The 14,436-nt window shown below is 39.5% G+C and overlaps 1 protein-coding gene across 6 annotated transcripts in view; it reads right to left on the bottom strand.

Moving 5' to 3' along the window:
* Positions 1-14,436, bottom strand: part of SLC24A1 (solute carrier family 24 member 1) — a 58,849-nt gene that overhangs the window by 31,863 nt on the left and 12,550 nt on the right. The window contains exon 1 of one of the 6 annotated variants that reach the window (XM_021100199.1): positions 5,669-7,885. The exons of 4 other annotated variants lie outside the window; for them this stretch is intronic. The gene's annotated coding sequence lies outside the window, so the exon portion shown is untranslated. Of the gene's footprint in view, positions 1-1,862; positions 4,374-5,668; positions 7,886-14,436 lie in introns of those variants that run through there. One more of the 6 variants, XM_021100195.1, reaches the window with a different exon arrangement.

Raw genomic sequence — 14,436 nt, 5'->3', positions numbered from 1 at the left:
GCCAGCAGCCCAAGTTCCTGAGCTGGGTCCACCCAGTCCTCCCTGAGATCCTTGCAACAAGTCTGCCAGCACTCCTGGGGTTCAACCTGAGTTTCTGAGAGCTCAATCATCTGTAGCTGATGCCCCAGGCCACATATCTCACCTTAACAAAGGCAAAAAGTAAGGAGACATGATTTTAAGCTTTAGGCAAAAAAGAGGCAGCAGTGGGAGTTCCTGTCGTGGCGCAGCAGAAACTAAATCAACCAACTAGGAACCATGAGGTGTCGGATTTGATCCCTGGCCTCGCTCAGTGGGTTCAGGATCATGGTGTTGCTGTGGCTGTGGCTGTGGCCAGCAACTATAGCTCCGATTTGACCCCTAGCCTGGGAACCTCCATATGCCACAGGTGTATCCCTACAAGACCAAAAAAAAAAAAAAAAAAAAAAAAAGAGGCAACAGTGGAAGGCAGTGCCAGTGACATCAAGGCTCTATGTTTTTACTGGACTGACTTAAAATGACACCACCATCATCCAGGGAGGACAAAGCTTAAAGCTTCCCAGGCCACGTGGTATCATGGGAGGAACCTGGGGAATAGAGTCAAAGGCTGGGTTGCCAGCTGTGTTACTTACTAAACATGTCTACCCTGGAGAGTCTGAACCTCAGTGCCTCATCTGTGAAATGGGCATAATAATAATATATGCATCGATCATGCAAAGATTATCTCTGAAAGGACACCTGGAAAAGGGGAACTAAGAGTCAGGGATCAGAGGAAGACTTATTTTTCAGTATATCCTATTGTTCAGTTTAACTGTTTAACCTTTTCATCATGCACATGTTATAATATTTTAAATGTAATTTAATAGTAATAACAGCACCTTACTATGTAAATAGTAATAACAATACCTATGTCACAGATTTGTTGGAGGAGTAAAAACATATAAGGTCTGCAAAAAGCATTGTACAGAATCAATTCCCCATAGGGGTTAATTTTACATATGGACTCAAGAGGAAAAAATATTTAAGGCCCTTAAAGTATCCTCAGAGTTCCCGTCCTGGCACAGTGGTTACCAAATCCAACTGGGAACCGTGAGGTTGCAGTTCGATCCCTGGCCTTGCTCAGTGGGCTAAGGTTCTGGCGTTGCCATGAGCTGTGGTGTAGGTCACAGACGCGACTCAGATCCCACATTGCTGTGGCTCTGGCGTAGGCCGGTAGCTATAGCTCCGATTAGACCCCTAGCATGGAAACCTCCATATGCCGTGGGAAGCGGCCCTTAGAAAAGGCAAAAAGACAAAAAAAAAAAGAATCCAATTTATAAGGAAGGCCATAGAAGCCCAGCCCAAATAAATACTTATTAAATCTCTAATCAATGTCCACAGAGTATTACAAGATAGTAACTAGAAATGATCAGTTTTGCATATGAAGAAGTACATTATAAACAAAATGAATATCCCATAGAATCTTAGGTTGTTAAAAGCAGGAGGAACTATGTTTAGTGCAACTTCCCACTTGAGACAAGAAGATATTGAGTTCCAGAAAGGAGATGTAACTTGCTCAATGTCACATAGTGAGTGAGTATCAGTGCATGTAAGTTTCTAATGCCCCAATCTTTCTAGCATACCACATTAATTAGCAATGCAAATACAATTGTCTTAAAAAGCAAAAGAGGGACAAGCAAAAGAAGTATGGATAAGTTAACTTCCTTCTTTGTCCTTGATTCCTATAATTATGTTTTCACCATCTCTCTGTCCACCCTGTCCCTTGCCATAAACTCATCACTTTGAATTTCCTAAAGAAACTTCACAGAGTTCTAGTGTTCCTGTGTTATGTAATAGAGCTATGCCAGCACCCCAGCTGATCCCTCCTACCTAATCACATAATTTACCTTAAAATCTGGACATCTGGGTGTCCTCTCAGTTCTGAAAAGTCATCAGAATCCAGGGTCTCAGGGAGTAGGTCTGAAGCTGGATAGCAAGGAACACCCCATTCTCCCACCCTCAGCTCCCCTATGGAATCCTAATTAAAGGCAGGGTCAGGTGTGAAGGGCATATCAGGGGAAAGATATCCAATCCCTGCTAATACCCACCTCTAAGAAGCTTATCAGGGCATTGTACAAGTTCTGGGTCCCACTGCCTCTGCCAGAGCCTGAGACAGTGGGCCTTTCACTAAGGACACAGATAGGCTCTCCATGGGCCCCTGTATTCAAAGAGGAAGCTAGAGGAAGGTTCCAAACTTATTTCTAAGCCCTGAGAAGGACAGGAGGTCCGCAGTTCCCATGCTTGGGGAAGGAAAGATTTGGAAAGATTCAGAAGGCACTCTGTGAGAACCAAGAGAAAGGCCTGGGGCTCAAAAGATCAGAAAACGTCAGTTAGCACCAGTCTCTATTTGCTACTGTGTGATTCTAAAAGTAATTTAAATGTAAATGTGGAGATAATAACAACTGTCCTACCTATTTGTAGGGTGGATGTGAGAACCAAAGTTAAAAAATGAGAGAATATTTACTCAAATTTGCTGTGAATCTAAAACTGCTTCTAAGAAATAAAGTCTGTTTTTTAAAATGAAAAAATATGGGGGAAACACTTTACAAACTTTAAAGCATTTCACATATGAAAAATATTTTAGGCCTAAGGGAAATCCCTGGGGGACAGGGCACAGCCTGGGACATCCTGTTGACTAGAAAAAACAAAACCTCACAACCTCAAAGTTAAGAATTAGGTTTTACTTGGGGTATTACTGAGGACTTAAGCCCAAGATACAGTCTCTCAGATAGCTCTGAAGGACTGATCCAAAGAGGTAAGGGGAGAACCAGGATATACACGAGCTTTTGCAAAAGATAACCAGGGAGTCGAACATCAAAAGATTACTGCTGGTTAAGGAAAAACCAGACATCTCAAGTTAACAAGTTTAGTGCTTTTCTATGTATGTGAATATGCAAGAGTTTGGACTTATGAAATTATTCCTTTAATGTTCGTCTTAACTATCTAGAGCCAATAGCCTGCTTATCTCCATTCTGAGTTCCCCTCAGGGTGTACCATGGAAGGAGGACCATCTGCAGGGGCTGATGGTCTAAACGTTCTGTGTTTACTGATAAGGCAAGTGATATTCTTTGTCCACAGCACCTCCTCTTGGTCATAAATTTAATCAACATTTAAGAGGCATTCATAACCAATTTTGTCCCATGGCACTAGGAAGGCTCGTTCCTAGATCAGGCAAAGATTCTGTTGATAGGCCATTCAATGTGCTAATTTTTGGATCAGACCCTGTTAATACTCTAAAATTCTCTGAACTGCCTGTCTTACTGGTCTACTGTGATCCAGGAAATGTTTTCCCTTGTTGCTTCTTCCCATATGTAGACTTACTTGTACTATAATTATTCTATGTAGAGTTACATATATGATCAAGTGCCTCAAGACATGTAGTCATCATAATTTTGTTGTAGTTCTAGGTTACACATGGGGTAATGCAAGAGAAAGGATATAAGTACTATAGCTAGTAATGTTAATAAAGTCATAGTATAGCAGAGAGAGGCATGAGGCATAAATAATTTGAAAACAAAAAGAGTGAACATATTAAAACAATGATCAGTATAACTAGTTGTAATCTGGTCACAAAAAGCTATCAAGTCCACAGGGGAGCCAGCTGGAGAAGCCAAATTCTGGGGATCAGGTAAAGATTTGGTTTACAAAGGTATAATTTATCAACATGTAGGTCAGTTAGTATATAAAAGTCTCTGGAAAACGGATGATTAAAAGCCACCATAAGTTTCAGAAAAAACATAAAATTATAAATCATATTTATAGGCTCATTCAGTCCCATGTAATTAACTTCTATTTATCTGGATGAAGTCATCAGGTTTTCTATTAGAGTTTTGTTAATTTCATACTACATTAGTTCAGCTGTATAATCCAAAAGTCATCAGAAACTTCTATTTGCCAGAAAGTCCATTTTATGAATCCTCATTTTCTAAAAGCATCAGAGGTAAAACAATGATTGTCTAAAAAATGACAAAAGACTTGTAATGACGTGGTTAAAGATCTAATTACAATGGAACTGACGAACAATTTGGATATTTCTGACATACAACATTTTAAGATAGTAACTAGAATTATGACTGATAGCATTATACCAAGACATGTCAGACTTTTAGGAATTCCATGTAAATTTTGAAATATCTATATTAATGAAATTTACCCATACAATATAACCAAAGAGGTTTATCTCTAATCACTTGACAATGATTCTCAAGTAATTAAACATACCAAATAAGCCTAATTAGTTTAATATTCCTTCTCTGAGATATTTCAGAGGACCTTTGAAGCATCCCAAAGTTAGCTGGAGGTCAAAGGAAATTTTATTTAGAATTTGACTAGGGGAACTATGGCAAAGATATTAAAAAACTTTTTTTTTTTTTTTTTTTGTCTTTTTGCCATTTCTTGGGCTGCTCCCGCGGCATATGGAGGTTCCCAGGCTAGGGGTCGAATCGGAGCTGTAGCCACTGGCCTACGCCAGAGCCACAGCAACTCGGGATCCAAGCCACGTCTGCAACCTACACCACAGTTCACGGCAATGCCGGATCCTTAACCCACTGAGCAAGGGCAGGGATTGAACCCGCAACCTCATGGTTCCTAGTCGGATTCGTTAACCACTGCGCCACAACGGGAACTCCTAAAAAGTTTTAGAACACTTGGTCAAATAGGACCATAGGTCACTGTGAAACAATACTTATGTATTCAACCAAAGTAACAATAAAAGCTTTTAAAGGCAAATTCAGATCAGAAGGCAAAGAAACTCATAGTCTACTACCAAAAGTAGCTTAATATTCTGAGAAACTTTATTTTCTTAACAGAGAAAGAACTCTAAAACTCCAGTCCTGCACTATCCCTCCCTCAATAAAAAAATTCATTTACCTAATTAAATGTAATCCAATCCCAGTCTACTATGTTACAAAACTTTCTTCTCAGGACCTTCTATAACTTTGTATCTATATTATTTTATCTCTCCTTTTTTTCCCACAAACCTTTCATAACTTTGTATCTATGTTATTTTATCTCTTATTTTTTTTCCATTTAGAAATGACTAGCTTTAGGACAAAAATCACTCTTTCCCCTTCACAAAATGCATTTCCATTGCTCATACCTTCTTTTGCTGAAAACACACATTCTATTTTCCTTGCATATTGAGATGTATCCTTTATTATTTCAAGAAACTTTAATTACATATTATAATTTTTAAACCTTAAAAACTTTGATCTCTGGCAAAAACAAACAGCAAGTAATTGTGAACTGTTTATCATTTCCTGGTTGGCATATATAAGAATACTATGTAACTCCTAGAAACAAACATCTTCTCACAGCATTATTTCTTTTCTCAAAGTAGTGCAATAAATTCCAAATATCTTTAGTTTTCTTATAATAAAAAGATAGAAGTAGCTATACTTAGACCTGTTTAGCAATTAATGTTCCAGTATTTAATCTTATTTGAAATGACCTGGATATTCAATTAATTCCCATCATTCAACTTAATTTACAAAAACTCTAACATTTTAAGTTAATGAAAACCTGGAGAAACTATTTTAGACAGATCAACCCAAAGCACAATTATACCTAAAGACTGCACCTGAGGGGAGCAATGAAGATGGAAGAGGAGTAGGACATGGAGCTCACCTCCTCCCACAATACATTAAAAATATACCTGCCAATGGGACGATTCAAAATGAACATCTGTAAATGCAGGCAGAGGACCTCAGACTTCCAAAGGGGCAAGAAAACCTCCACATAGGGCACAGCGGGAAAAGGGGGAAGAAAAGAGAGAGAGAGAGATAAAGCATTCAGGATGGGCCTGGGAGCTAGAAAGGAGGAAAATTTCCTGTACCCTGGCAAGTCCCCTCACAAGAGGAGAGATCAGCCTGTATGGAGGGGGAGCTTCGGAGCCTAGAAGGAGAGCACAGTAACTGTTTTCTGGAAGGCAAAACAAAGTGTGACCTGCATAGAAGACTGGCACCAAAAACCTGCACTCCCCAGTCTGAGACACTCATCCAGTGATGCAAATAGGGGCTGGGGGCTGATCAGACCTAGGGAGACGACCAGGATTCGCTGTGTGGAGATACACTAAAGAGGCTGCACTATGGGAACTGAAGGTGTACTTAGAAGACGCGTAGGCACACCAGAGAGGCAAAGTGTCACTGCAAGGCGGCATGGGAGATGAGGAGGTGGGACTGTCAAAAGAGCTTCTTTCCCTCTGAACACTCTCAGGCAACAGGTTTCTACTGCCTGCTGGAGTTCTGGGAGTGGGCACAAGCCGTCACCACCATCATGGACTCCGGAGGTGGGCTTGGGCCACTGCTGCCACTATGGACCCACAAGCAGGCACCAAATTCTGTCCCTATTGTCCTGGGAATGCATGGGCTGCTGCTGCCCCAAAGAGACCCACAAGAAGATACCAAGCACTGCCCCTGCCATCTCAGGACTATACAAGAGCTGCTGAAACCACACACCCCATACCAAGAGGATAACAGCCAGCACACACTGAGGAAAGATGCAGCAAGCATCCAAAATAAAAGAAGCCCCTCAATACCAGACAAGATGATGGAGTAAAATGACTTAAGCTCAGCTCCTCTCATGAAAACACCAAAATCACAACTGCCAGCTAAACAAGCATTAACAAAAAAGACTGGAACCTACCAAAAAAAGATACTTTACCTCCAGAGGCAAAGAAGCAGCCACAAGAAGATAGTAGGAGAGGTGCCTGTGTAATATAAACAAATCCCATACCTGCTGGGTGGGTAAATCGCAGAGGTTCTCCACAGGAGTGAGAGTTCTAAGACCCAGGCCAGGCTCTCCAGACTGGCATCAGAAGAAGCCACCCAAGCATTTGGCTTTTAAGGTCAGTGGCACTTGAGTTCAGGAGCTCCACAGGATTGGAGGAAAGAGCCCCTACTCTTGGATGGTGCACACAAGGTTTCAACAGAAGACTGGGCTGGACCTACTTGTGGATCTTGGAGGGTCTTCTGAGGAGGTGGGGTCAGCTGTAGCTTACTGTGGAGGTAAGGACACTGGTAGTGGAGGCCCCAGGGAATATTGGTTGGTGAAGCACTCCCAGAGGTTGCCATTTTGGAATCAAGACCTGGCCCGACACAAGAACCTGCAGACTGTGGTTCTAGGACACTTCAGGCCAAACAACCAGAATGTAGGAACACAGACCCATTCATGAGCAAACAGACTGTCTAAAGTGGTACTAAGCTCACAACCACCTCTAAACATATACCTTGATTTGACACTGCCCACCAAAGGGACAAGACCCAGCTCCATCCACCAGAGGGAAGGCACTCCAACCAGGAAGCTTGCACAAGCTGCTGGATCAGCCTCACCCATGGGGGGACAGACACCAGAAGCAAAAGAAGAAGAAGAATAAAAACACTATGATACTGCAGCCTGAAGAAAGGAGACCAGAAACATAAAAAGTTAAAGAAGATGAGACTGCAGAGAAATATGTTCCAGATGAGGGAAACAAGATAAAAACCCAGAAGTACAACAAGGTAAAGTAGAGATAGACTAGATACCTCTACTCTACAGAGTAATGACAGTAAAGATGATCCAAGATCTCTGAAAAAGAATGGAGGCACAGATAAAGAAGACATTAAAAAATGTTTAACAGAGAGCTAGAAGATTTAAAGAACAAATAGAAATGAGCAATACAACAACTGAAATGAAAAATACACTACAGGGAATCAATAGAAGAATAAATAAGGAAGAACAAATAAGTGAGCAAGAAGACAGAGTGGTAGCAATAACTGCAGTGGAAGAGAATGAAGAAAAAAAGAATGAAAAAAAATGAGGAGAGGAGTTCCTGCTGTGGCACAGTGGGTTAAGGATCTGACTACAGCAGCTCAGGTCACTGCTAAGGTGCAGGTCCAATCCCCAGCCTGGCATAATGGGTTAAGTATCCAAAATTGCCACAGCTGTGGCACAGGTTGTATCTGTGGCTTGGATTCGATCCCTGAGCCAGGAACTCCCATATGCTGTGGGTGTGGCCAAAAAAAAAATGAGGATAGTCTCAGAGACTGCTGGGACAACAATAAAAACACCAACATTTGCATTAGAGGATGCACAGAATGAGGAAAGAGAGCAAGGGCCAGAGAAAATATGTAAAGAGCTCATAACCAAAAACTTCCCTAACACGGCAAAGCAAACACTCAAGTCAAGGAAGCACAGAGAATCCCATAAGGAACTTTTTTTTTTTCTTTTTAATGCTGCACCTGTGGCATACGGAAGTTCCCAAGCTAGGGGTCACAATGGAGCTGCAGTTGCTGGCCTACACCACAGCCCAGCAATGCCAGATCCAAGCCACATCTGCAACCACAGCTTGCAGCAATGCCAGATCCTTAACCCACTGAGCAAGGCCAGGGATCAAACTCACATCCTCATGGATATTAGTTGGAGTCTTAATCCCCTAAGCCACAAGAGGAATTCCAAGAATCCCATACAAGATAAACTCTAGGAGGAACATGAATACATACTAATCAAAATGACAAGAATTAAAGACACACACAAAAAAATACTTAAAGTGGTAAGAGAAAAACAACAAATAACATATAAGGGAATCCTCATAAGGTTATTAGCTCCTGATTTCTCAGCAGAAACTCTGCAGGCCAGAAGGGACTGATGCATCACATATTTAAAGTGACAAAAAGGGAAAACCTGCAACCAAGAATACTCTACCCAGCAAGGCTCTCAGTCAGATTCAATAGAGAAATCAAACTAAGACAAGCAAAAAGTAAGACAATAAAAAACCACAATGAGAAACAAGAAAATTACAAATGAGAAGGTTTACCAGTAAAGGCAAACATATAGTAAAGGTAAGAAATCATCTACACACAAATATGCTATCAAAAGCAGCAATTGTGAGAAGGGGAGAATACAAGTGCAGGATACTGGAAATGCATTTGCAATTAATAATGGCCATATATGGGATTTCTTTTGTGACTCAGCGGATTAAGGACTCAACAATATCTCTATGAAGAAGCGGGTTTGATCCCTGGCCTTGCTCAGTGGGTTAAGAATCCAGTGTTGCCATGAGCTGCAGTGTAGGTTGCAGATGTGGCTTGGATCTGGTGTTGCTGTAGTTGTGGCATAGGCCAGCAGCTGCATCTCCCATTCAAACCCAAGCCTGGGAACTTCTATGTGCACCCATTCCCCAAAATGCCCACATATGATAAACCCACTGCTAATGTCATTCTCAATGGTGAAAAGCTGAAAGAATTTCCACTAAGATCAGGAACAAGACAAGAATGTCCACACTTGCCACTTTAATTCAACACAGTTTTGGAAGTCCTGGCCACAGCAATCAGAGAAAAAGAAATAAAGGGAATCCAAAATGAAAATGAAGAAGTAAGAATATTGCCATTTGCAAATGATAATACTGTACACAGAAAATCCTAAAAATGTTACTGAAAATTACTAGAGCTCATCAATGAATCTGGTAAAGTTGCAGGACACAAAATCAACACACAGAAATCTTTCACATTTCTACACACTAACAATGAAAGATCAGAAAGAGAAACAAAAGAAACAATCCTATTCCCCATCACATAAAAAAGAATAAAACATCTAAGTTTATACCGATCCAAGGAGCCAAAAGACTTCTACTCTGAAAACTATAAGATGCACAAACAGGCAGAAAGGTATACCATTTTTTGGACTGGAAGAATAAATATTGTCAAAATGACTATACTACTCAAGGCAATTTACAGATTCACTGCAATCCCTATCAAATTACCAATCACATTTTTCACAGAACTAGAAGAAAAAATTTTTAATTTGTATAGAAACACAAAAGACCTCAAACATCCAAAGCTATCCTGAGAAAGAAAAATGAAGCTAGAGCAATCAGGCTCCTTGACTTCAGACTATACTACAAAGCTATAGTTATGAAGGCAGTATGGTCCTAGCATAACAACAGAAATATAGATCAATGGAACAGGATACAAGGCCCAGAAATAAACCCAAGCACCTATGGCTAACTAATCTACAACAAAGGAGGTGAGAATATACAATAAAGAAAAGAAAGTCTCTTCAACAAGTGGTGCTGGGAAAACTAGATGGCTACATGTGCAAGAATGAAACTGCAACATTCTCTAACACCACACACAAAAATAAACTCAAAATGGATTAAATACCTAAATATAAGACTGGATACTATAAAACAAAAAAACTCTTAGAGGAAAACATAGGCAGAACACTCTCTGACATAAACTGCAGCAGTATCTTTTCAGATCCAGAGTAATAAAAATAAAAACAAAAATAAACAAATGGGACCTAATTAAACTTAAAAGGTTTTGCATACTATAGTAAACCATAAACACAATAAAATTATAACCCATGGAATGGGAGAAAATATTTGCAAACAATGTGACTGACAAGGGATTAATTTCCAAAATACACAAACAACTTATTCAACTCAATATCAAAAAAACTAACAATCCAATCAAAAAAATAGGCAGAAGATCTAAAAAGACATTACTCCAAAAAGACAGATGACAAAAAAACACATGAAAATGTGCTCAACATCACTAATTTTTAGAAGAATGCAAATCAAAACTGCTATGAGGTATCACCTATACCAGCAACAATGGTCATCATTAATAAATCCACAAACAATAAATGCTGGAGAGGGTGCAGAGAAAAGGGAACTCTCTCACACTGTTGGTGGGATGAGAACTGGTACAATTGCTATGAAAAAGAGTATGGGCTTTCCACAAAACAAACTAAAAACAGAACTACTATATGATACAGCAGTCCCACTCCTGAGGATTTAGCCAGAGAAAACCATCATTCAAAAAGATATATGTGTAGCTTTCACTGTGGCACAATAGGATCAGCAGCATCTTGGGAGCACTGGGACATGGATTCATTCCCTGGCTCAGCATAGTGGGTTAAAGATCTGGGGTTGCCGCAGTTATGGCTTAGGCCGCAACTGCAGCATGGGCCTGATCCCTGGCCTGGGAGCTCCATATGCTGCAGGGCAGAGCAGCCAAAAACAAACAAACAAAAAGATGCATGCACTCCAAAGTTCACTGCAACACTATTTACAATAGCCAAGACATGGAAGCAACCTAAATGTCCATTGACAGATGAATGGGTAAAGAAGATGTGGTACATGTATACTCAGCCACAAAAAATGAAATAATGCCATTTGCAGAAACATGGATGAACCTAGAAATGATCATATCAAGCAATGTTACTCAGATAATGAAAGATAAATATATGATATCACTTACATGTGGAATCTAAAAAAGGATACAAATTAACTTATCTGCAGAACAGACTCACAGAATTTGAAAACAAATTTAAGGTTACCAAAGGGGACATGGTTGGGGGGAGGGATGGACTGGGGTTTGAGAGTAGCATATGTACACTGTGGTATAAGGAATGACTGGCCAACAGGGACCTGCTATACAGCACAGGGAACTCTACCCAATATTCTGTGACAGTCTACATGGGAAAAGAATTGATGCATGTATATATATAACTGAATTACTTTGTTGTGCAGCAGAAATCATTACAACATTGTAAATTAACTACACTCCACTAAAACTTTAAAAATTGAGGGAAAAAATTACAAATGAGAAAGCTCACTGGTAAAGCCATACATCCAGTAAGGTAAGAAATCATCCACACACAAATATGATGTCAAAACCAGCAACTGGGAGTTCCCACTGTGGCACAATGTATTAAGAATCTGACTGCAGCAGCTTGAATTGCTGTGTAAGTGCAGGTTCAGTGCTGGGCTTGGTGCAGTGAGTTAAAGGATCTGGCATTGCCGCAGCTGTGATGTAGGTCGTAGATGCACCTCAGATTCAACCCCTGGCCTGGGAACTTCCATATGCCATGGGTACTACCATTAAAAGAAAAAAAAAAAAAGGGAGTTCCCATTGTGGCTCAGTGGTAAAGAACACAGCTAGTATCCATGAGAATGCAGGCTCAAGCCCTAGCCTCACTCAGTGGGTTAAAGATCCGGGGTTGTCATGAGCTGTGGTGTAGGTCACAGATGCGGCTCAGACCCAGTGTTGCTGAGGCAGAGGCCAACAGCTAAGCTCTGATTCGAGCCCTAGCCTGGGAGCTTCCCTATGCCACAGGTGCAGCCCTAAGAAGACAATACAAATTTTAAAAATAAATATAAGTATAAAAATAAATACAAATGCAGGATATAGGAAACACATTTGAAATTAAAAGACCAGCAATTTAAAACAATCTTGTACATATATAAACTGCTATATCAAAACCTCATGGGAACTGCAAACCAAAAATCTTACAATAGACACACACACACACACACACACAAAGAAAAAGCAATTCAACACAACACTAAATATAATCATCAAATCACAAGAGAACAAAAGAGGAAGGGAAGGAAAAAAGACCTACAAAAACTAATTAACAAAAGAGCAATGAGAACATGTGTAAAAATAATTACATTAAATGTAAATAGATTAAACGCTACAATCAAATGACATATACTGGCTTAATGGATACAAAAATAAGACCTGTATATATACTGTCTATAAGAGACCAATGTCAGATCTCAGAACACATACAGACTACAAGTGAGGAGATGGAAAAAGCATTCTGTGCAAATGGAAATCAAAAGAAAACTGGAAAAGCAATTTTCATATCAGAAAAAATAGACTTTAAAGATTGTTATAAGAGACAAAGAAGGACAGCACATAATGATTAAGAGATCAATCCCAGAGGAAGATCTAAGAGTTGTAAATATATATGCACCTAATATAGGAACACCTCAACATATAAAGCCAAAGTGAATAGCAATAAAAGGAGAAACTGACGATAACAAAGCAATAGTGAGGGACTTTAACACCACACTTATATCAATGGACAGATCACCCAGACAGAGTATCAATAAGGAAACGCAGGCTTTAAATAACACATTAGACCAGATGGACTTAAATGACATTTATATGACATTCCATCTGAAAGCATAAGAATACACTTTCTTCTCAAGTACACATGGAATATTCTCCAGGATAGATCATTTCCTGAGCCACAAAGCAAGCCTTGTTAAATTTAAGAAAACTGAAATCATATCAAGCATCTTTTCCAAGCACAACGGTACGAGATTAGAAATTACTTACATGAAAAAAAACTATAAAAAACACGAACATGTGAGACTAGACAATTATGTTACTAAACAATCAATGAATCACTGAAGAAATCAAAGTAGAAATCAAAAGATACTTAGAAATAAGTGACAATGAAGATATGACAACCCAAAACCTAGGGGACCCAGCAAAAGCAGTTCTAAGAGGGAAGTTTATAGCAATACAACCTTATCTCAAGAAACAAGAAAAATAGCAAATAAACAACCTAACTTTACCAACCTAGCCTAAAGCAACTAGAGAAGAAGTGACAAAGCCCAAAATTATTAAAAGGAAAGAAACCATAAAGATCAGAGCAGAAATAAATGAAATAGAGATGCAGAAAATAGGGAAGATCAATGGAAGCAAAAGTTGGTTCTTAAAAAAAAATCAACAAAATTAATAAACTTTTAGCCAGACTCATCAAAAAAAAAGAGATGGCAAATCAATAAAATTATAAATGGCAAAAGAGAATTTGCAATGGACATCACAGAAACACAAAAAATCATAAGAGACTACCACAAGCAACTATATGCCAATAAAATGGACAACCTAGAAGAAATGGACAGATTCTTACAAAGGTACAATCTTTCAAGAGTGAAACGGGAAGAAATAGAAAAGAAGAGCAGACCAATCACAAGTATTAAAATTGAAACTCTGATTTTAAAAAATTCCAACAAACAAAAGTCCAGGACCTGATGGCTTCACAAGTGAATTCTATCAAACATGCAGAGAAGAGTTAACACCCACACTTCTGAAACTATTCCAAAAAACTTCAAAGGAAGGAACGCTCCTGAACTCATTCTATGAGACCACCATCACCCTGATACCAAAACCAGACAAAAATACCACAAAAAAAGAAAATTATCATTGATGAAAGTAAATGAAAAAAAATTCTCAACAAAATACTAGCAAACTGAAACCAACAATACATTAAAAGGAGCATATACTATGATCAAGTTGGATTTATATCAGGAATTTATACTTCAATATCCACAAATCAATCAGTGTGATATACACTAACAAAATGAAGAATAAAAACTGGGAGTTCCTGTTGTGGCTCAGTGGGTTAAGAACCTGACTGGGATCCATGGGGGTGTGGGTTCGATCCCTGGCCTCACTCAGTGGGTTACAGATCCTGCGTAGCCTTGGGCTGTGGTGTAGGTCACAGATGTGGCTTGGATCTGGCATTGCTGTGGCTGTGGTGTAAGCTGGCAGTGTAGCTCTGATACACTCCATATGCCACAGGTGCAGCTCTAAAAAGAAAAACAACAACAACAACAACAACAAGAATAAAAGCTATATGATC

This window comes from Sus scrofa, chromosome 1, assembly GCF_000003025.6.
Source record: "Sus scrofa isolate TJ Tabasco breed Duroc chromosome 1, Sscrofa11.1, whole genome shotgun sequence".
Classification (NCBI taxonomy): Eukaryota; Metazoa; Chordata; class Mammalia; order Artiodactyla; family Suidae; genus Sus; species Sus scrofa.
This window is presented reverse-complemented; position numbering and strand designations above follow the sequence as displayed.